This window comes from Cricetulus griseus (assembly GCF_003668045.3).
Source record: "Cricetulus griseus strain 17A/GY chromosome 1 unlocalized genomic scaffold, alternate assembly CriGri-PICRH-1.0 chr1_1, whole genome shotgun sequence".
NCBI classification, from domain to species: Eukaryota; Metazoa; Chordata; class Mammalia; order Rodentia; family Cricetidae; genus Cricetulus; species Cricetulus griseus.
In genome coordinates this window covers 4,989,470-5,010,025 of record NW_023276807.1, presented here as the reverse complement: position 1 = coordinate 5,010,025, position 20,556 = coordinate 4,989,470, and the positions used below count along the sequence as shown (strand labels likewise).

Below are 20,556 nucleotides of genomic sequence, written 5' to 3'. Positions count from 1 at the left end.
ACAATATATATGGTGGTAGACATATATTGTGTCTGCTGTTGCATGTATTTAAGCATGGATGTGGTACAGCACCAGAGGGTTGACACCTCAGGGCTTTGCAAAGGTGTCAAGGAGACTCAGTGGTAGGGTCCTGGAGGCTGTAGTGCTTATGCTGGGTTTGAGAGACAGCAAATATGGAGAGCTGTTGAGTCTGTTTCTTGTGTACAGGAAGAAGGCACTGGCCAGTGTCCGAGATAGGGGCTTCTGCTTGATGCTTTGACGTAAGCTTAATTCATTCATGAAATATTTGGAAGTTCCTGAGAGTTCATAGTTGACAGTCTCAGGGAAGGTTCAGTCGAGGCTGAGTGGCTGAAGCACCAGTCCTTTTCTCAGGGTTCAGAAGGCCAAGTGTCTACAACCTAGGTGTCATGAGGGTTGATTTCTTCTGAGGCCTCCCTCAGCTAGAAGATGACCTTACTTAGGCCTTCCTCCAAGTACAGACCTCGTGCCTCATCCTTTGGCCATAAGGACACCGTCCTGCTGGAGTAGGACCCCACCCTGACTGCTTCATTGTAGTGTAGGCGCCTCTTTAAAGATCTCTCATGGCATACTCAAAGCTGAGTGAAAATGTGTTTCTCATTCTTCTGAACTTGTCACTTGTGACCTCTTTAGCAATGGTTACGTCTGTCTTCCCGGCTCCCTTTTCGGAGGATTTTTGTTTGTGTTTTAATAGGAGGGAGGTGTTGTGTGTGTTGAGTATTTGGGGACACATGATAAAGGCAGAATTTGCAATCCTGACATTATATACCATTGTCAGCTTTGGCTGTTCTTACAATTCCATTTATTCAGTTCTTTATCCCCAAAGGTAAGGGTAGTGAAGTAATTAGTGTTTGACATATATTTGTCGTTAGGCTAAATTAGCTCACTCTTGAAATGTGCTGGAATTATGTCAGGTAGGAGGAATTCGTTGTCCCTTTCTCTTTCCCTCCTTTTCCTAAAAAAGAAAAGAAAAAAAAAAGAGTATATGTGCACACCTGTATTGATAAAAGTGTAGGAGGGGGCGTCTCGAGTTTGAGGCTATCCTGGGCTGTGTAGCTAGACCCAGTATCAAGAAACAAACAAAAACAAAACCACATAGAGATAAAGAACGCTGCTGAACCTTTTCCAAATTCTGGATGTGATTAGATTCTCATTAAGCCACTGAGAGGCATTACAAGACGTGCTCCTGATTAAGGCAATGGGACTGAACGAAAGGGGAGGAATAGGGAAATACCTTAGCAGGTCATCTGCCATGTATCGGGAGAGCCTGCGTTTCAAATGACGCTCAAATTTACATTGGAGTTCAGTTTAAGATTTGCGGTATTACTTTCTTGTTATTTTAGATACGCTTTAATAAACTCTTGATTGCCTCCTGATCAAAATTGGATAGTGTAAGACCCGTTGTCATTTATTTTCAAACAGTGGAAAGAATTCTTGAGGGGTCCTATCAGGTCCTCAAGATTCTAAAGGGCCTGGGGAGAAAGCATGGTTGGTAATGTGCTTGCTTTTCAAGTTCAAATCTGAGCTCCATCTTCAACTCCTTTATAAAAAGCTAGGCGTAGTTGTGTGTGTTCGTGTGTGTTCGTAATCCCAGTTCGGGGGAGTCAGAGACAGGAGTATCCCTGGGGTTTGTGGGCTACTCAGCCCAGCTGGATTGGTGAGTTCAAGGACTCTCTTGGGGGAGGGGGTGTCAAGGTGGACAGCTCCTGAGGAACAATCATAAGATAGAAATGTGTACATTCGAGTGTACACACACACATACACATACACATACACACACACACACACACACACACACACACACACACACACACACAGAGTTGGTATGTGAGGAAGCATAAATGCATCTGGCTAAACTGGAACTGCAGCTCAGTGGTTCTCCCCCACTGGTTGCTGCTTTTTTGTTCCATATTTGAATTGTAATTGTATATGGTTGACCCACTGTTTGCAGTTTTGTTTTTTTCTCATTCCTAGGATATTTGAAGGCAGAAACCATTATTGCAGAGGTTAGACTCAATACTGGCTTTGTCAGGAATGACTTCTAATCTGATAACTGGCATTACTCTTTGGAATTGGTATACCCTCAGGTCAGCACAGAAAACTTCGTACTTTGCCATCTCACGAGCGCTTTCTGTTGACTGAAAGTTCAGGGTTCTCTGGGACCTTTTGGAATTCTGGGACTTGCCAGTGGATTTCAGCCCTCTTGGGACACTGATTGGTACCTTTTTGGTGCTGTGGGTGATAGACAGTGCTGATGTCATCCTCCTGGAGCCTTTGACTCATGACTCAGATTGACAAACTCTGAGCTGCTCAAGATCAGCGTTGGCTTTAGCCAGGGAAGCCAAGATTAGACTGTAGCGAACTCATTCAAGCTGGCTTGTTGCTCTGTTCACTGTCAGAAACCAGTGTCTTCCATTGAGTAAAGTATAGCAAGGAGATGTTCCAGAGCCTGGAGGCGTTACTGTTCACATGAGTTTTTCTTTTTATAGAAAGGATTAAAAACAATCGCCTTGAACTGTCTTTTGATTTGAGCTGGGAGGTCTTTTTATGTTTTACTTTCACATTGGGTATTTCCTAATCTGAAGTCTTTTGGTGCTCAAATAGTTTCATATTTTGGTACATTTTAAATTTCAGATCTTTGGATTAGAGATGCAAACCTAGTAACATGCAGATAGTTCAGAATCAGAAATATTTTCTAAGCATATTAAACAAGGAATGCTTAACCCCATACCTGAGCCTTTTGTGCGCTATTAGCCCAGCCAGACATTGTTACTCAGCAGGTCTTTCATGGCTGCCTCGACATGCAGTCACTTTAAAAATGGAAGTCACGGTGCCCTCATGGGCTTCTGCTCCACAAAGCCTGGCACTGTCTGCTTGCTTTGAGTTTGAAGCCAGTCTTTTAGGATAGGAAGCACTCCAGGAAGGCAGTAGTCACCAATAACAGTTGCTAGCCTTTTCGTGGTGATCATTTTGTGGAGAGAACATATGCTCCCATTCTAGCTGATGGCTCCTATGGGCTGGCTCCTGGCGGAAGGATGGGCACGGGCTCCTGGTTGCTGTGCATCTTGCTGAGGCTCAGGTTAGCCTTAGTGAGCGTGGCAATGGAGCCACTGCCTGTTCTTCTCTGCCCATTGTGTTTCTGTCAGGGAGACAGGGAGGAAAAGTGGGTTTCCAGAGCTTTCGGAAGAGTAACCTCTACTGGGAGCCACCCGAATGGGTTGGCCATTTCTGAAGCAAAGGGAGTCCCGATGTCCAGCAGTAGTAAGCCTATAAAATATGCATCCATAACCATTGTATTAACCCCAAGTGACCAAGCTAGAGTGAAGTGTGTTAGCTATGGGTGTCAGCATTAGGGGTCCACATCAGACCCTAGATTGGAAGGAAGTAGCCCCACATCACGCAGAATATGCTGCAGCAGGCCTTTAGAAATTCAGAACGGCTGCTTGTGTTGGTGTATGACTTTAATCCCAGCACTCTTGAGGAAGAAGCAGACCAATCTCTTTGAGTCCCTAGCTAACCTGGTCTACACAGTGAGCTCCAGAACAGCCAAGGCTACATGGAGAAACCCTGTCTTAAAACAAAACAAAACAAGAAAAAGGGTGGTTGAGGTCTGCTTGCACTGAGCTTTTTATCTGTGCCCATCCTGAACCTGGGTGAGAGAGCACTGCCAGGCTTTACAACCCGTGGGGCCAAGCTTTCCAATTTGGAGCATTCTCTTTAAGAGTTGAAGCAAAACTGCCCCTACACACCTTGCAGCAGACTGTGGTAAGCCCCAGGGGTTGCTTTAGTTGAACAAAAGAATATCACAGTGTTAACAGGGAATTAGATCTGATCCACCTTTGGATTTTACAGAGGAAAAATGTCATATTAATGAGGTCCAAATTAAAGTTTTTTTTTTTTTTTTAAAGATACATATGGTGTAAATGTTGATCTAATTTTTTGATTTTTAGGGGAGTGCAGATGTATTTTAAAAGCAACACACACTCATCTTTTCGTATCTTCCCATCTGGCCTTATGCTGGCTTTCAGGAGGTCCTTGAATAAATTCTCCAGTGAGGTCTTTCTACTCTGCATGTGGCTGTGTGCTTGGTAGCCATTGTCTAAGCAGGCTGATAGTTTTTGCATGGCAATGTTTTTAGATCGTAGATTGTCATTAAAGACCTGATTGAAATGTTCTTGCTGCAATGGTTTTGATTCACAGATTGTTTTTATTAAAGACCTGCTTTGAACTGTACTTGCTTAACCAAAGTTTTGAATAAGCTGACAGTCCCAGATTCAACAGAGACAGTGGTGAACTTCACTTAAACCTGTGGCGAGGTCTTAGTCGGTGTTTATTCCGATTTCTGTGCATGCTTGTTACGAGGATGGTTTGACAGCCCATTGCTTTTCTCTTGGAAAACACTGTAAACATTTCTCACATTTGTATAAAGGAGGGCCTCTGGCACCTTAGGATGGCTTCCAAGCAGTTTCATCACCATCCCAGCCAGCTATTCCACCATCTCAATCATGCCCTGGGCCCTCTTGGTTTTCCTTGCCTGGGGTATTGACAGGCACTGTGTTTGGACATCAAGGGTTTCCAGTTCCTAGCTTTGCTTGTGGCAGGTGGATATGGTACACCTGTGTCCCTGTTCCTATTAGAAGCATTTCTTCTCAACTCACCATCCCAAGAAGCAAAGGGGGTACAAAGATCAGGTGGATCTCTGTCTGCAAAGCCTAGTAAAGACTGTCCATGCCCTGCTATAATTTGGATCTTAAATGTCCCACAAAGACCATGAGTTAAAGGTGTACAGCCTATGTCACCATTAGAAGCTGATGGAACCTTTAGGGGGTAAAGTCTAGAACAGTGGTTCTCAACCCATGGGTAGTGACCCCTTGGGGGGATGTCGAATGACCCTTTCACAGGGTTCGTCTAAAACCATCAGAAAACGCAGCTATTTACATGACAATTCATAACAGTAGCAGAATCATAGTTATAAAGTGGTAACAAAACTAATTTTATGGTTGGGGGTCACTACAACATGAGAACTGTATTAAAGAATCGAAGCATTAGGAGGGTTGAGAACCCATTGGTCTAGAAGGAAGTTAGGTCCCCTTTCCTGAGTCCTTAGAAAGGGATATTGGGAGCCAGGCTGCCTCTACTCTTTCTCTTTCACTTTCCCATACTGTTAGAAGTGTTGTTCTGCCATGTATTTCTTCCATGGTGTTCTGCCTTGCCACTGGCCCCAAAGCAACAGAGCCAGCCTGCTATTGACTGAATCCTCTAAAACCCCAAGCCATAATAAATCTTTCCTCCATCAAAGTCAATTATTATCCTTGGGTATTTTGTCATAGCAACAGAAAGCTGACCTACACAGTCCCCAAGGGAGTTAACACCCTCTAAGTTGAGGCATTCATGTGTGTCCAAACCACTGCACAACTAGTCTTTAGAAAGCCTGACTTCAGACAAGAACCTCTTCTCAGTTAAAATCTTAAAAATCCAACAATCTAGAATAACACCTGGAACTTAGAAATGCAGACAGAGATGGTTGGCAGGGCCGTAGTTAAACCACATAGATAACAGGGTCAGTGGTGTCAACAGTAGAGTAAGAACTCGAGTCTGGAAGCCAATACTTCATTTCATCTTACGGTAAACACTCGACAGAGAGAAAGGCACCTAGGATTTTCCCTGCATTTGCTTATGGCTTTTTCCTTACAGTAAGTCATATTGTTGAAACCATACAGCTCTTGAGACAGAACTTGAGAATGTATAGCGAGGGATTCGTTTTTAAATCAAAAGCTATGAGCTCGCCTTGTAACATTTTATGATAGTTCTGCTTGAATTATCACTTCCTACTTGAGTAAAATAGAATTCAATTTTTTTCTGTGTTTTTTTTTTTTTTAACATTTTTGGGTCGTAATCATCCTAGAGTTGAATTAATAGATCTTCTCCAAGTGAACTGTCAAGACAGGACCCTTCTGGGTTTGAAATGTGATTAAAGATACCAGTGAACTTGCTTGGGAATCTGCAGAGCACACCAGTGTCCTCTTGAAAATGGTAGAGGAAACCAGAGGTGTTTGCCCAAGTGTGTGCACAGTGAATGCACAGCCAGCTGGGACAAGCAGGAGGAAGTGTGGCTACCTTTACAATAGGGCCATTTGCCCCTTAACTGCCAGGTAGCTCTGGTATGGAGGCAGGGGATGCTTCTAGTCCTAAGACTGGAATTCAGTTGGTTACACCTTGATAAATGGCAGTGTAAGAGACTGTCAGTTTTGGACAGGGCTCTGTGTGGTCCTCCTCTGTTGCATCTGAAAGCCTTCCTTCTGTTGGGGGCAGCAGTTTTGTGAGGGGCATGAGTAGAGAAGAGCACTGGAGATGCTTGGGATCCTGTTCCCCATTGCCATTTCTTCACCTACTGTGTGTGTGTGTGTGTGTGTGTGTGTGTGTGTGTGTGTGTGTGTGTGTGTATGACCCAGGCCCCTGCAAAGGAGCATGTGGAGGAGGGAAGCAGACATAGGGGAACGCCAGGTGCTCATGTTTGCAGGATGTTTCTCAGTGTGGAGGAGCTTTCCCCTGATCAATCAATTACCAGGTGTTTGGGGTTCTCTTTTTTTTAAGATTTATATTTAAGTATGTGTCTGTGAGTGTGTGTTTCTGTATGTGAGAACAGGTGTGTAAGAAGGCCAGGATAGGGTATTGCATCCCCTGGAAGCTTCAGTTGGAAGCAGTCATGAGCCTCCAATGTGTGTGCTGGGGACCAAGTGCTGGTCCCTCTTCCAGAGCTATAAGCGGTCTTAACTGCTGGGCCATCTCTCCAGCCCTGTTTCACCAGTGTCTTCCTTTTCTTTCTTGCTTTTTAAATGGTTAGTTGAGCTCAAACAAGCAAGCATACCTATTATGTGCTTTCTGTAACTATATTCTGTATTTCTAATATATCCTTTCTCTTTCTCTACAGACCCCATAGGTTCTTCTCCTACAGTGCCACTCCAGCTCATACTTCTCTGCTGTGGTCTGAACTGACACAAGAGCTTAGAGGATCACTACAGCTTTGTAAACCTTCAAGGTGTCCTCAGCAGAAAACAAAAACAAAAACAGAACCTCATCATTTTGAAGAGTGCTACGTTTTTGCCAGTCACCTCTTGCAACTGCGTGCCAAAGGTAAGCCTGCAGATTTCTGTGTAAAAGAGGCAAAAGTAGTTGTCTGTTTTTTATTTTGTTTTGTTTTTGTCTTGAGTGCATAGTAATTATTTTAAAATTTTAAGTTTTTTTTGTTTGATGTGCACGGGTGTTTTTGTATGTTGATGTGCACTATATGTGTGCCTTAGTCACTGTGAAGGTCAAAAGTAGGTGTCAGATGCTCTGAAACTGGCGTTGCGGATAGTTGTAAGCCACAGTGTGGGTGATGGGAACTGAATCCAGCCTCTGCAAGAGTAGCAAGTGTTCTTAACCAATGAGCCATCTCTCTAGCCCTCTGCATAGTAGTTATTAAACTAGTCCTACAGCAATAAGTGATGGCCCTGATTTGTTGAACTGCATTAAATTTAAGCTCTGAAGGAGCATAGTTCAAAAACTAGGTTGCCACTGTTCTGACTTGAGTGGGTGGTTTTGAGTGTTTACACAGAAGTGTGTAGTCCAGTTCACAGCTCTGAGGTTCTGGAACGTGCTTTGAATGTCCCCATGTACTAACTGGGGACAGAAGCATACAGCAAGGAGGAAAGTGGTCTTTGGGCTGGTCAAGTTCAAGTCCAGCTTGGTACTGAGAGGATAAGTTCACACCAGAAGAAATGCAAATAAATAAAAGGTTCCTAGGACTCTCATACAAGTCTGTGTGAGAGACACTTTGTGCTGTTTCTCCTTGCTTTTTAAAACATTAGTCTGGAAACTTGTTAATGTCCTTACTATGCCTGTTACAATATATGGCATTTAGAATTCCATGATGTTGATAGGCCTCGTTGCATGAGGGAGCAATTAATGAAGTGGCCCAGTGTTTTACCTTGGCATCTTTATGATTTCCTGTGGAGAAGGTGGCTTACTGTCCCTGGTGTGTTGTGTGTCTGAGGTGGAACCCTAGTCCCAGCCCTCCTCATGCCTGTTATCACATCACTGCCCAAGGAGGGCGCTGTTGAGCTTGCAATCACTTCCTGTCTTCACAGGACTCTCCACCCTCCCCTAGACAAGCCAGCCCATGGAGGGTAGGGACTATCCTCATCATAGCAGACTCACTAACAAAGGAAACTTCTCAAACCCTAGTGACTCAAGGTCTTAGAAATGGTCACAAAAGTGGAGCCTTATTGGAGTCAAGTCATCTGTAAATGTGGTCACCTGGCAATCCGTTTGTCAAATTTCATGGGTATGTAAGTTAGAAGAAATTACAGCTTTTCAGATCTGGTCACCAGAATTCATTAATAATTCATCAGGAACAGACTGGCACTGCATAAGAGGAAGTCTTTAATGATCAGCCAGTGACACCGACAGATGAGGAGGGAGAGGACTCTACTGGCTCCTGGCTGAAGACCAGCCTGCACACTCGGCCTGTGCATTATACTGGCCAGACGGTGATTTCAAGTACTATGTTTATTTCAAAAGGGATAAAATCTATTCAGAAAGCGTTTCATTTTGTGGTAGCAGTTGTGTGTGGTAAACACTGTGAGTGCCTGCCACATTCTAAGCCATTTCACTGCTATGGTTTTAGCACTGTCTTTTAGCAGCTACAAAACCAGATAAAATATAGCTTCAGACACCTTTCTGTGTGTCCTGGCTGACTAGGGTGGGCGTTTATGCAGGACCAGCTAGACTCCATGGGACTGTACCCTGTGTCTATAACCTGTCTGTCTGGAACAGAGAAGCACGGCCGTTGGGGAAGGTGCCTGGGAAGGCCCAAGGACGTTACACTGCATCCAGTGGGTAGATACTTAATTGTCCTGCTTGCAGGGCAGGCGGTAGCCTGAATGGGTATGAGTCGTAGAGGCAGTGGTTTGTGGGGCTAGAGATAATGCTTTCTGGTCAGTGATCTTTTGAAGTATCAGTAGGAAGGGAAGCACAGTGGCTGGACAGCACCTTCAGTGTGCCAGACTACAGTGCCGTCTAGGAAGAGTGATGACTGGGACGGTAGTTCTTGAATGTGTTTCCTAGTCACTGGATACAGAAGGCGTATACCAGGTTACTAGGCCTATACCTGGGGCTGGGCTGCAGCGGCAGTTACATGAGGGTTGGGTATTTGAGCTCATTTCCAGGGCTATGTTTTCCTGCCCCGTGGTCTTATCTCATTGAAAGAAAGGCACAAAATTTGGGGGACCTCTGACCTGCCCCACTCTGGAGAATGGAGACCATCGAGGCAGGATGATCACACCCCCATTTTCACTCTCATTTTATTTACAGACGATCACTTGATATTTCACATGAAAGCTGAAATTCCCTGTTGCTGGAGGTGGCTGTTCCTTAGTGGGGTGGATGCTGTGGGCCTTTGTGTTCTATACTGAGAGGAGACATAGTGTCCATTGGATTTCACTGGCTTGTCAGTGGCTGCTAGGAGTAGCTTGGGATATAGATACCAGCCATGATGCTGTATCCATGACTTCCCACCCTGCACAGATACTACAGTGCAGGAGAAAATAGGGCACCAAGCCTGCCAGTCACCCTTACCATCGAGTAATATTTTAGTAATGAAGGAGAGTTTCATGACTTACATTCACATTATATTTGATTTATATAAAAGCAAATTTTCCTGTATCAGTCTGTTTTGTATGACTGCAACAAAGTTCCTGAGGCCAGGGGAACATTTATAAAGAAAAGAAATGTATTTAGCTCACAGTTGTGGTACTTCAACGGTGATGGCCTTTTTCCTGGCAGAGTCCCAAGGCTGTGCACGACGTCATATGCACATGCAAGAGACAGTTTGTCTTTTGTTCTCTCTCCCTTTTCTTTAAAGGCCACCAACATTCACTCGTGCATGGCTCTTTATCTTGATGATCATGTCTGATTCCAGACAGTCTTCTGAGTGTCATAGATTAAATTGCAGCCTCTTTTATACCTCCTTATTGTATATAGCGGGGATTTCAGCACATGAACCCTGGAGGAGCCTCAACCGCATCAGCCAAGCCATAGCAATGTATGTAGAAGACGTGTCTTGGATTTGTTTGTTCCTTATTTTTAGCATAGACCTGCATTTGTTGTTTTGGAGGTTGCTGCAGTGACTTCCTTGGAAAGACTCTTTGCAGATTAAGCTGTCTCATGGGTACTTAGGACTTTAGGCCTGTATAGCGGGAGGTGTCTGTATGGCTGGAAGTGACCTGTTGAGTTTCTGCAGAAACAGAGGAGCCTGTGATAGTCCAGGCCACAGTCTTTGCAGCTTGGACTTCCTGTCCAAGATAGTTTCCAGGGCCAAGAGAGGATCACAGCCTTTGATGCTGCAGGCTTTACAGGGTACTGATCTGTAATAATTGATTAAATAATCGCTCAGTAAGCTTTTACAGCTGCATGTAAGAGCCCCACTGCATCGCCTCCTCTATAGTTACCGTAATGGAATGGTTACAGAAGCCTGGTAGGGACAGCAAGAGCTTTGCCCTTTCTGGTGTGTCTGGTTTTCGCTGCAGATGGATTGCTCATATACTAGGTGAATAGGTAAGGCAAGCATTTGAACCAGGGCCTGTTGCCGGGCGGGGGCGGGGCCGGGCTCCTTTCCTCTCTTAATGTTATGTTACTATTTCTAACATGCTCTGGAGACAACAATGACAACTATATACTTGCTTATCTTCAAACTCCAGACTTTGTGAGAGAAATCCTTTGGCCAGAGCTTCGTGCTCAAAAGTGTCCAGGAGGCTGAAAGTGTCCTCCCCTGCCCCAAAGCCTTTCATTTTTACGTCAACTTTGTTTGTTTGTTTGGTTGGTTGGTTGGTTTTTTGTTTGTTTGTTTTTTTCATCCTTGCCCCCATCGGAAGGTCTCCAGCCAGTAAGTAGGATGTGAAGAATCCTTTTCAGAAAGCTATGAAGGAAAGAAGGGACAGTGAGAAGAAGGTGGCAGGGATCCCAGTGGCAGTTTTTAAGCTGGGCCAAGGTAATTAATTCTGCAGGCTGCTTAACCCCACAGGCTCTGGGGCTCAGGGTCCTCTTGGCCCACCGATTCTGACTTAGTGAGACCTGCTGTGACAGGAGTTATCCACAGAGGCGACAGGGCCTGGTCTTCAGTAGCCACTTCCTATGTGCTAGAACTGCCTGCAGCCCCTTTTGCAGAGCATAGCTTTTCATGCTGCTTTTTAACCTTTCTGTGTGTGGTCAGTAGAATGACCATTTACTTCTGGTTGGGGTAGTGACAAGCCACACTTCCCCAGCTGCCTATCTTCTCTGACGCCATCCATGTACCACAGCTGCGTAGAAAGCCAGAGAAACAGAATTTTGAAAAATCAGGTTTCTGCTTCTATCTACCTCCCCTTTTTCACGACAGATTAATAGAAGTCGAATAACTAATATTCTGGCTTGTTTTAAATGAAAATATTCTCCTCTTATCCGAGGCTTCATTTTCTGCAGTTTGTCCCCTATATTCAGCCATTCCCAGAAAAAAAATAAGTAGGAAATTCCAGAAACAATCCATTCAGTTTCAGCTTTATGACCTCCAAGTGGGGCACTGAACTCTTCTTGCCTGGCTCCACTCAGGATATGAATTGCCCTTTTGTCCAGTGTGTCCACTTGGTATACCATCCCTCCCTATTGTCATTCAGTGGCTGTTTCTGCAAGAGACCATCTGTGGTGTAATTATTGTCCTGCCTGTGTGCAGGACTGGGAACTAAGTTCCCATGCTTTCAGGCACATAGATGCCGTGCACACAGAGGACAGTCATAAGAAGGCATCCACTCGGCTGTAAATGGAAATATATTGATGCTGTTGAGATTCTGAAGTCAGGAAGAGTAGCATGGTTTGTCTTGACTTTTCCTCAGGAAAACAAAAGGTCATGTGTGTCAGGGCAGAAGTAAACACACTCCCATTTTGTGTGTCAGGGCAGAAGATACACATACACTGTAGGGAGACACTGTAACCACGCCTCCTAAGGGCTGGAGAGATGGCTCAGATGGCTAAGAGCAGTAGCCCATTGGAACCGTGAGAATGTGTCTATAGTATGATGCACGTATTTCAAATTTCCAAATTCTGCAAAGTGAAAGTCATCCATCTGCCTCTACAATATGCCTAATGTATGTGTCAGGGTAGAAGGTATACATACTCCTGTTGTATGTATCAGGGCAGAAGGTATACACACTCTGTCATGTGTGTCAGGACAGAAGTAGACACACTCCTGTTGTGTGTGTCAGGGCAGGTGACGTGTAGGCTTTTCGCAGTGGGACCTTGACCAGGTAACTAAAAAGTGAATTGCTTTGCCAGTTCGAGGACTTTAGATCGGATTCCCCACATGTACTCACCCCAAGAGTACACACAGGAGCAAGCAGTGCCTGGTGGTCCTTGTAACCTTGGCAGTGTGGGGGATCCTAAGTACATAGCAGCTGCATATGCCTCTGGTGGACCTCTCTACAGGAGCCAAGGAGCCCGAGTTTTAGCTTCCTCTTGTCAGGATTAATTTTCCTTTTGATTCTTTTCTTTTTTTCCTAGATCACTGGAAATGTTTGTTGGCTCTAAGGTTTAAAATGGTTATGAAAACATGAATAAACCACACTGTTGGAGACAACAGTTTAAGGGGAATGGTTTTACGTGCTTTGTGTCCAAAAGCTCTTTTAGATGGAAACAAAGGGAGACCCTAATACTTGCTTTGGTGGAAGGTGGCCATGTCCTCTGCCAGGTCTGTGACCCTGGAGGCCAGCTTTAGCTCCCCGTGTAGTGACATGCTCCCTCCCGGACTTTTGGTCACACCTAATGTGACATTGGCAGGTCCTTGTTGAGTGTTGAGTGCTATGTCAACTCTAGGAAGTAAAGGCGATTCTTTGAAAGTCTGTAGCCATTTCTGGGCACAGGTTTCTGTAACTATGTCTGAAGGCCAGTGTAGACCACAGGGTGCACAAGCCACAATCAGGAGTTTCCCTGGGCCTGTGTGGACTTCAAGCCAGAGGGGATATAGCAGTGGCATTTCTCCTAAGTACCCAGGCAGTTTGTGTCTTCCAGGGACACAGGTGGAGGGAGACTCCAGATTTGGCATTCTGTTTTTCTACATAGCTTATGTCTTCTGCCAGTTATCATTCTGAGTTCTGTTTGCCCTTGCTCTCTTTGTACTTGTTGTGTAAGCAGCAGACATAATAAATACCTTTACCCCTCTTGATCACACAGAGGAGCGCTTAGTCCACACATGGTGACTTTTCATATGCAGTAACCTCACCCCACCCCACCCCCCAGCAGAGGGGACATGTTCCAAGACCTCCACTTGGACACCTGGATAGAACTGAACCTCATAAATCTAGATCCCACTATGTGAAAACAAGGTTTTTCCTAAATGCCATTTGGGACCCTTTTCTTGGCTGCCACAGAACACTAGCGATGAGAAATTGTGTTCACCTTATTGAGGGCAGCGTGTACACCCTGTGGTAGTTTGAATAAGAATGACCCTCAGAGGCTCATGTATTTGAAGTTATCAGGAAGTGGTACTATTTGAGAAGGATTAAGAGGTGTGGCCTTGTTGGAGGAACTGTGTCACTGGGGGTGGGGATGGGCTTTGAGCCCTCTCCATACCCTGCCTATGGATCAGGATATAGCTCTCAGCTATGGCTCTAGCACCATGCTCCCTGACATGATGCTAATGGACTAAACCTCTGAAACTGAAAGCAAGCTCCCAGTTAAATGCTTTCTTTCATAAGAAATTACCTTGCTCGCTAGCACTCAGGAGGCAGAGGCAGGCAGATCTCTGTAAGTTCAAGATGAGCCTGGTCTCCAAGAGGTAGTTCCAGGATAGCCTCCAAAGCCAGAAACCCTGTCTTGAAAAACCCAGAAAAAAAAAAGAGAGAAAGAATTACCTTGCAATAGACAATGACTGAGACACACCTTGGCCTTTTGTCATTTTCCTAACAGACCCTGCTGCCTTAAAGATTGCAGTCCCAATGTCACTGTGTCCTGGTGACTAGAATTAGAATTCTCAGTTCTTTGAGAGCCTGCTGGAGCTTTGGGGAGCCCAAGGCTGATTCTGTGTTCTGTTTACCTCGAGTGGTTCGCTTAACAGTGTGGATATTGCTTGTGAGGAAACATGCTATTTTGACCGTGTCAAGAATAAAAACTTATCAATGCTGATGTAGAATACCTTATCAATCAGTTGTTTTCTCTGAAAATAAGTAAACTAATAATAATAATCATGTACCCACATCATAACCAAGTTTCAGTGGATTGCATGATAAAGGACCAGGAACTCCCAGCTGCTTATGTTTGAGCTGTTCCTTACTAGTACCCAAGGGACCACTCTCTGTCACAGGAAGTCCTAGGCTCCACCTGTCTGTTCCTCTGAGAACATAATTTCACCACTTACCTTGGCACACTGTAGAGTCACTGTATTGTGTATATGCATGCCAGTTTATACACCTAGGTTGCATATTGGAAGGATGGTTTCAGTGTTCACTAAAATAAAGCGAGTGAGGGGTTACAGTATAGTGCTTTCTAGGAAATGTCCCCAGAGGCTCATGTGTTAGAGGCTTTGTCCCTAGCTGCTGGAACTATTGGGGGTGGTGGAAACTCTCGAAGGTGGGGTCTGGTTGAGATCACTGGAGATGGGCAATGGAAGGATGTGGCATGTTCTCTGCTGCCTGGCCACCATGTGATAAGGAACCTCTTCTATTCCATATTCTGGCTCTCGTGAAACCGCCTTGCACAGGCCCAACAACGTCAAGCAAGCAAAGCACAGATGAGTGTGGCCATAAGCAGATATGAGGGAGGGGTCTGTTGATGGGACAGTTCTCTGTCTTGATGGGTTGGTGGCTACAGGAAACCACACACAGTGAGCTGACAGAACCTCTTATACAGGCCACCATTAGTGTCCTTATCTAGGTAACATGTAAGCCTTAGAAGAAACAGCCTCTGGGTTCAGGGAATTTTGCACAGTTCTGGAAATTTCCTGGGAATCTGTGCTTAGTTCAGGATGGAAGTTTAAACAGCTGTTTTAAAGGTTGGGGCACAGGAAGGGAAGGCCATCTTCTTGTCCCTTGTTTCTAAGAATTTCCAATTTATATTACTGTGAGTGATGACTCACAGAAGGGAGGAAATAGGGCAGGGGTGGGGATGAAACTCCTGTCACGATTGCTGCAGAAGGCCTGTCAGCAGTACCACTCTTGTTCTGTCCTTGAGCCCTAGTTGTGCTCATGGTTATAATCTCCAATAATTTAGATTGAACTAATGTTGCTCAAATAGATGAAATTGAGGCCATGGGTACTGACTACAAGAATACTACACTTCAAACTCCAGTCACCACACACACACACACACACACACACACACACACACACACACCAACCACACATGTGGAATGAATGCCGTGTTTACTATGTTTTGACTGCTAAGCCTAACAAGCAAGGCTATAAACAATGGCTTTGTAAACAAGGATTTGCAAATTATGTCAGTTATTGCAAATGAGGTACCTTCTTTCTTAGATCTATAGACTCTGTCTCTTTTATTGGCTTTCGAATCTTGAGCAGGTCCCTGGCTCTTCAGTGTCCTTGTCTGTAGAGTAGCAGGCCTGACACCCTGAGGGGCTGCCTTGGGATGAACTCCATGCATGGTGAGCACCCAGTGAGCTGAAGCCAGAATGTGTTCTGTGGAGAACAGCAATGACTTGCTGCTCTTATTGCCTGTGGCCTTGGGAAAATCATGGTCACTGAAATGTCATTTTGATAGAAATCTATCTGAGTGTGACTTCATTCACTCCGTCTCTCTGTGGCTTGGACTTTTCCAAACATGGGTGTTATTTATCAAGATGACTAAATGAACTGATGACTTACTTGGCGACTCCCGCCCTTATCAATAGTCAGATGGTGCTGAAGTCCAAAGAGGATTCTCATACTCACCCAACCAGCGTCCAAGAAGCCTCAGTGACTGCAGAATGACAGAGCACTCACTACCTGTGTTACTTGACTACCGTACACCAGTTGTAAACGGTGAACCTATTATATTGCTGCTAACCGAATGCTCAGCTTGCTTTGGGTTTTTAACAGACTTTCTGTCCCAGGAGTCCATCCTGTACACCACCTTTCGGAACCTCTTAGGCGTTATACCTCATACTTGTTTTGACGATCCCTGTGGTTATAAGAGGTTCAGTATTTTGTAGAGGCCCTTTTGTGGCATTGCCTCATGTTTTTCTCATGATCAGATGGGTTCTGATAAGCTAACTACACAGTCAGCATGGCTTCACTGTTGGCATTGACCTTAGGCACCTGTCACATTTCTCCTCTGCGGTGACACCTTCCTTCTTGATATGTTGCTCTGTGGAAGCAGGGCTAGATGCACATCGGCACTCCCTGATGGGGGATCTACCTCAGTTATTCGATCCTTCTGCCCATAGGATTTTCCCCGTTTATTTGTGTCTTTGCTTTTAAAAATTGATTCCAGCATCTATATATGTAAGCCCAAGCCACATTGTCTAGTTTTGCTTGTGCTAGTGCATTATAAAAATGGGGCTCTGAATCCTACAGTCCTTAGACTTTTGCTGTTTCTGTATTCTGAGTCACCTGTGTGACTGCAGGGAGAGGTGATCGCTTCATTTGTTTGCACTGCTGTAGGATGCTGAGCTGTGTGACATCACTGCCCATCTGTCCCTTTGGCTGCTGATTGGGCTGTTTCTTGTCTTTCACCATCATCATCTCGATTGCTGCTGAGTGTCACTATGCATGTCCCTCATGCCTGAACACACTGAAAGTGTCTTTACAGACTGTCAGTGGGAGTGCAGCCTTGTACTCACGTCCAGGATCAGCTCTGTAGGATCCCTCTGACTTGCTTTCTAGCATACCCACCTATTCCTCAGCAGAGCATGTGGACTCCCTTCGACCAGCCGTCTTTTCTGGTTTCCCCAGCTAGTGTTAAAGTGGACTCTTGCTGTGGTCTCAGGTGATGAATGAGTTTGAATGCTGTTTTATGTGCATTCGCCATCTGTGCGGTCTGTCTCAGCGACTATGTTTTGCCTGCCTTTTCTCTTGGTCTTTTTCTCTGCATTGTAAGGGTTTTCATTGTTCCAGACACCAGCTGTTTGTCATTACATACATTGCTTCCTAGCAGCCATTTGTAAAATAAGCAGATTCAATCTTTTGATCTCTAAAATCCAAAATTGCTACATGCATATAGCCATTGGCTCCACCAGGTGTGTTCAGTCGGTGACCTGCTGATGGGTTTGCCCTAGGAGTCTTATGGGTGTGGTCCAACACGAGAGGCTAGAGAAGTGATGCCTCAACAGTCAAGACAGCTTGCTGCTCTTCAGAGAACTGCAGCCTGGTTCCCAGCACCCATGTGGCTTATAGCCACCTGCAATTCCAGCTCCAGGGGATTGAACACCCTTTATATGGCCCTTGCAGCTACGTGTACATGCAAGCATGTGCATTCATAATCACACACACACACACACACACACACACACACACACACTTACATTTTAAAAATATTAATATTTGTGGAGGATCTTTGCATTTTTTCTTTTAAATTTTATTGTACCATCTGGAGCGTGAGATTCTTGGGTGACAACATTATATTGTGGTGTCAGAAGGTTGGATGCTCATGCTAGACCCTCTGGTTAACTAGAATAGTCTCCAGTCTTTACCTGAGCCCATATGGATAACCACCCTATAAAAGTTAGCATGTTCACATCAGAAGATCATGTGAGCTGATAGGACCTTTCCTGTTGTTTCCTCATTCCACAGCCTATCTATAAATCATAGGGTTGGTGATGGCGAACACAAGTGTTTATTTTAAATGTCAGAATTTTATTAAGAGTATGTAGATTGGGGCTGGAGAGATGGCTCAGAGGTTAAGAGCACCGACTGCTCTTCCAGAGGTCCTGAGTTCAATTCCCAGCAACCACATGGTGGATCACAGCCATCCGTTATGAGATCTGGTGCCCTCTTCTGGTGTGCAGATATACATGGAAGCAGAATGTTGTATACATAATAAATAAATAAATAAATAAATAAATAAATAAATAAAATCTTTTTAAAAAAGAGTATGTAGATTTTTTTTAACCAGGTAGACACCAGGTCTCAGGCTGTTCCTTGGGCAGTTCATGTGCTTTATTGACCTGTATCCTTTTTTTTTAAAATCTGTCCCATGGTAGTTGCTTACTGGAGAACCTGGGGAACAGCCTGTGAGTTGAGGGAGGGGTAGAAATGGGGTTAGAGGATCTGAATAAGCCTGAAGAGGTACAACAGAGCTGCAAGGCTGAGCACTGGGGTGAAAGAGAAGTGATTAGATTTGAGGCACAGTTTCAAGGCCAGCCTGCATGCAGGGGTTTGCTGGTACAGTGGCTGGGAAGAGAGAACGCATCTCAGAGTTTTGGCCTGACACTAGATGAGTGGTTACGTGGCATTTCATTTACCAGGCAGGATGAATCCCCGTGCAAGCAACTCCTGGGTTTTGTTTGTTTGTTGCATTGATTTTTCTTTTGTTTGAGTGGGAAAATACAAATGATTTTAGACTTCCCAGATTTAAAGCATACATTGGACATCCACATGGAGATGCTCTCTAGGCAGCTGAATGTAGAAGTCTGGCAGTAGGGAGATGGAGCTGGAAAACAGCATGCAGATAATATAAAGCTAAAGTTGTGGATGGAGGAGAGGCTGCCCCTAGGACAGAAACACAGGAGACTAAGAAGACATGGCAAGGAAACGAGCATGCAGGGCATCGCAGAGCAAGAGAAGGATTTGCAGAAGGGCTGGCCATAGCTGCCACTGTAATGAAGGGGTGACGTAACATGGAAGGGATAAAAGCGTTCAGTAGCCTTAAAGAGCAGATCAAATGGGAGAGCAGGTAGAGACGGTAGGGTAGACAGCTTTTGGAAGTGTGTTGTGTTGCTATATAGGTAAGAGATGCCGTAGATGTGGTTTGGGTTAGGGGATGCCATTACATGTGAAATGGGATGGTTTAGAAAGATCCTGCAGCCAGAGGAGCTGAGCCAGGTTCCATTCGGGAGGCAGACTGCCTCACAGGGGCACAGGCAGCTCAGCTCAGTAACACAGGTGACTATGGAGTGCTCCCAGGTACAGTAGCAATCGTCTATCCTCCTGGCGGCTCCTCATCCTTTATCCCAGAAAACAGAAAGGCAAGAAGGTGAGAAGAAAAGTTTTGAATAGAGTTCTGGGCACTCAGGTCAGGCTCACAGCATAGCTCTTTGCATTCCACAGGACCACGACCGAGGAGCCCGGAGTAGCACAGAAGTTTGAAAGTATGTCTGCATTATCGTCACCAAAAAAGTCTTTACTTTGTAAAGCATGTGTGTTATAAAAGTAGGTGTAAACAGTACTGGGCACTAGATTCTGGGCCTGGGGTGGAAGATAATGAGCCTGGAATTGCTTGTGTTGTGCTGAGAAAGCAAACAAATATACATAAACTCAAAATGCTGGGATGCACCACTGGGACAAAGGTACTGGCTTCCAGAGCTCCTGGCAGCCACAGTTGACGGGTACTCAAGGTCTAGACCACCAGCCATACGTGTTGATGGTGTGTGTACTCCCTCAACACACTGGTGAAGCATGGTCCTCTACTTGTGGTAGTTTAAAAGACAATGGCCTCCACAGGCTCATAGGGATTGGCACTGTTAGGTGGAGTGTCCTTGTTAGAGTAGGAATGACTTTGATGGAGGAAGTGTGTCACTGGGGGTAGGGAGTTGAGGTCTCAGGAGCTCAGGCTACTTCTCTTCCTGGAGCCATGGAATCAAAATGTAGAATTCTTAGCTCCTTCTCCAGCACCATGTCTGCCTGCATGCCACCATGCTTCCTGCCATGACAGTAATGGACCAAACCTCTGAACTATAAGCCAGTCCCAATGAAATGTTTTCCTTTATAAGAGTTGCCATGGTCATGGTGTTTCTTCACAGCAATAAAGCCCTAATTAAGACACTTCCCCAGTGAAAGGTTCAGGCATTATGCTGGCCTGCCCCTGTTACCTGGTGGAATCCACCCAGACCACCACCCAGGGCTCATGAGGAGAAAAGTATCATAAGATTTCTAGTGGAAGGTCATTTTACAGAGCACCTGACTGGCATTCCTCAAAGCAGAGAATTCTGGGCATTGTCACAGTCAGGAGGCACCTTAGCAGCCCTGGGAGGCCTAATCTAGGATCCTTAATAGGGTGGGAAGACAGAAATAGGATGTTGGGGAGAAACTGTCAGTCTGAAATTTTCTTTTTTATTGAGATAATTATGTCTTAGTCATTCTTTTAAGAATGCAGTGAGAAGATTCATAAAGGGATTTTGGGAGTACCTCACACCTAGTAGGGTGGCTGCTGTTAGAAATAAATGCTAGCAAGAATGAGGAGACGTTGAACCTTTGTGCCTCATGGTTGGAGATCCTGTAGCTCTGGAAACAGAGAGAGGGGAATGGAGGCCCTATCACTAGTGGGAATCTCTCACAGGCTTCTGAATGATGGAGGACAATGGGGACACTTGGGCATATCAGG

General features: G+C 45.0%; 1 protein-coding gene across 7 annotated transcripts in view; it reads left to right on the top strand.

The window, feature by feature from the left end:
* The window catches only part of Nck2 (NCK adaptor protein 2), a 122,546-nt gene that overhangs the window by 62,557 nt on the left and 39,433 nt on the right, over positions 1 to 20,556 (top strand). For 6 of the 7 annotated variants that reach the window (XM_027386727.2, XM_027386726.2, XM_027386733.2 and 3 more), the window contains one exon: positions 6,950 to 7,152. The gene's annotated coding sequence lies outside the window, so the exon portion shown is untranslated. Of the gene's footprint in view, positions 1 to 6,949; positions 7,153 to 8,411; positions 8,550 to 20,556 lie in introns of all 7 variants that reach the window. The other variant, XM_027386734.2, reaches the window with a different exon arrangement.